At 35.2% G+C, this 3,240-nt stretch overlaps 1 pseudogene; it reads left to right on the forward strand.

Annotated features, from left to right (window-relative positions):
- The first annotated feature begins 2,602 nt into the window (after positions 1–2,602).
- On the forward strand, positions 2,603–2,821 carry LOC110584230 (annotated as a pseudogene).
- The last annotated feature ends 419 nt before the right edge of the window (positions 2,822–3,240 follow it).

The following is a 3,240-nucleotide window of genomic DNA, read 5'->3' on the forward strand; positions in this document are numbered from 1 at the left end:
ACAGTTGGTCTTAATTTTCCTGTATTTGTTCTAACTTAAATCTTGAATCTTACGGGTATATTTCTATTGCCATGAACTAAAAGGCACTAAACGTGCCTGCAGTAGACAGCTTTCCTACTATCTAATTGATGTCAAATAAAATCATTTAAGATGAATTTTTTTCAAAACCTAATTCCTAATTTTAGGAGATAATCTCTTAACATTTAATGGGCTAATATTACTAACCCTGTATAGTAAGCCTACTCATTTAGGTATCATGAAGTCTATTTTGCAAGTAATATATCAAAAAGGTTTTAGTAAGAAGTTGTATTCTTATTAGGTATTTTATCACTGTATTATGGTGATTAAAAAAATTGCTGTAGTTAATGCCAGTAGCATTGGACATTTTCCAGTCTTAGACCATTTTGTCTATGTTCTGTAGTAGGAGTTGGCAAACTTGTGGTGGGTCACATTTGACTTACTGCTTGTTTTTGTACTATGAGCTAAATGGTTTTTACATTTTTAAGTGGCTAAGAAAAAATCAGAAGAAAAATTTTATGAAATCTGTATAAATCTAGATTTCATTGTCTATAAAGTCTTATTGGAACATAGCCATGCTTATTTAAGTATTTATGATATTTGAGCCACAATGTCTGACTTGGTAGTTGCAACAGAGACAATCTGCCATGAGGCCTAGAATATTTACTGTTTGGCTCTTTATAGAACAAGTTTGCTAACTCTTGTTCTAGAGTATTAAAAAATGTAGCCTTGGTTGTTCATTAAAAACAAACAGACAAACAACTTTTCCCCTTTTCTGGGCATACTTTCCCCCCCGATTGCTAAAAGTAATACATGTTCTTATAGAAAATTTGGAACATATAGAAGAGTATAAAGAAGAAAATAAAAAACCATCTTCAGTTGCGGGATAACCACTAATATTTTGTTCTACATTGCTCCAGACCTTTAAAAATATCAAATATGTATATATGTGTATATGTATGCCTATATATATATATATAGGTGTATATATATATGTGTGTGCATGTATACATATGTCCCTCTATGTAGAATATGTATATATATACATATGCAAATACATACATATTTATTGGGTAAAATTAGAGTCTAACTTGCTTTTTCACTTGATAAATTATGTTTTTAATGGTTGCATAGTGCTCTGTTTTATGGATATGACATAATTTATTATTTAACTATTTTACTGTTGTCGGACATGTCTGTTTTCAACTCTTTATCATTATAAATATTGTATATTACATTATATATCTTAAATACTATCATATATAACAAGAATGACTATCCTTGTATATAAATCTTTCTGAGGAATGCTGGTTTTTTGGGTGAGATTAATTCTTAAAAATGAAACTATGTGTAAAACTAGAGAATTATTTTGAGGGAAATGTTTGTAGTGCAGGAAAATACTTCCTTGGCCTGCCTTCATGAAAAAGATGGCTTTCATTTAGCCTCTGCTCTGGTTAAACATAATAATTTTCACACCAGACCATCAAACCAGCCCTTAAATAAGTTGACTGGTAAAGCATATAGTTGATACTGTAGTAGATGGATTGGAGGAACTGGGTCCATGTCCCACTCTGGCTTCATAGTTTATGCTCACAATTCGGCAGCTTGGGAAAGTAGATTTCTTGTGTGCATGCTCCTAGCATTATTATTGAAGCCATAGAGAAAAGTGGAGTAATGCTCCAGTCTAGTGTGAGTTGACACAGTAGACTCAGAAATGGGGGTAGAAGGGGATGTGCTCCATTCCTAGGGTAATTCACTTGCTACAGCTCTAATTAAGTAGATGTTCCAGCCAAACACTCTGTCCTCTGTATGCTTCTGTAAAGGAAATGCCATTTGTTAGCACATTCCTAGTTTTTTGCCATCACTCACTCCATAGAGTTCCTACAAAAACGTACCCAAGTATTTCACTCAAAGAATGATTTGTAAATGGGTATTGACTTTAAAAATTACGATGGACATCCATACCAGCTGCTTGGTACCGATCTGTCTACAGCAGAAGTAGTAAATTGGAAGGCCCGCAGGCCAAATTTTGGCCTGTTAGAGGGGTCTTGAATATTGCTCTTAAATGGAAGATTGCATGGTGCAATTTCTTCATCTTTGGAAAAACTGGGAGATCTGGTAACACTGTGTCCATACTGGCAAGAGTTAGCTGAGCAAAGTTAGTGGCTTCCAATTTGTGCTGTAGCATAGTGATATGGGTTATAAGGTAAGATTTTGATGGCTGCGTATTTTTTATAGTTTTTAAACATATAAAAGCATTTTATGAAACATTTAAAGATTTATAATAGGTGAGATTATATTTGAACATTATTCTATATGGTGATCCTTTTGTAAACTACTTGAGTTAAGTAACTGTTCTAAAGAAACGATTCACAGCAGCCATACTCTCAGTTTCAAAGGGGAAAAACACTTTATTGATATTATAAAGTAAAAAACCTAGTGGAAATAGAAGAAAAGGGAAATCTATGCATAGATGAAGGCAATAGTAAGCAGTAAAGGAGAATAAGATAGAGTTACATCAGTGAGGGACGCCATGAATTCCGTTTGGAGGCATCTTTGAGCTCACCGAGTAGACGCTGTGAGCAAAGCTCACCCTCCTGAGTTGAAAAAATTTATGGACAAGAAATTATCATTGAATGGTGGCAGACATGTCCAAGGAATATTGCAGGGGATCGATCCGTTTGTGAATCTTGTGATAGATGAATGTGTGGAGATGGCAACTAGTGGGCAACAGAACAGTATTGGAATGGTGGTAATATGAGGAAATAGTATCATCATATTAGAAGCCTTGGAGCGAGTATAAACAATGGGTGTGTTCATCAGAAGAAATCAATTGCTTCCACATGTCCCCTCCATAGTACCTGTTTTACTACAATATAAAAATAAGGTCGTGTGCATTTTCATATTGAACTTTTTTGTTAAATAAACTTTTATAATAGTAAAAAAAAAAAGAGTTACATCCGATTGGGTACTTACAACATCTAACCTCATTAACTGGGGAACCCTTTGGGGACAGCCAGACTGGGGTTCCAGCCAGGCCTGGGTGCAGCGTCTTCCCCTCAGGTGAGACTTCCAACTGACCATCCCCATAAGGGTGGTATTTATAGGGCAGATGACCAGGTGTGAAGTTAAACATTTGTTTGCCTCTGTGTGGTTTGGAGCGAGCAGCATTTCTGTGTTATCATGTCTTTACATCTTCAAGGAGCCTGGGCCATATGTGCT

The sequence above is a fragment of the Neomonachus schauinslandi genome, chromosome 2, assembly GCF_002201575.2.
Source record: "Neomonachus schauinslandi chromosome 2, ASM220157v2, whole genome shotgun sequence".
NCBI lineage: Eukaryota > Metazoa > Chordata > Mammalia > Carnivora > Phocidae > Neomonachus > Neomonachus schauinslandi.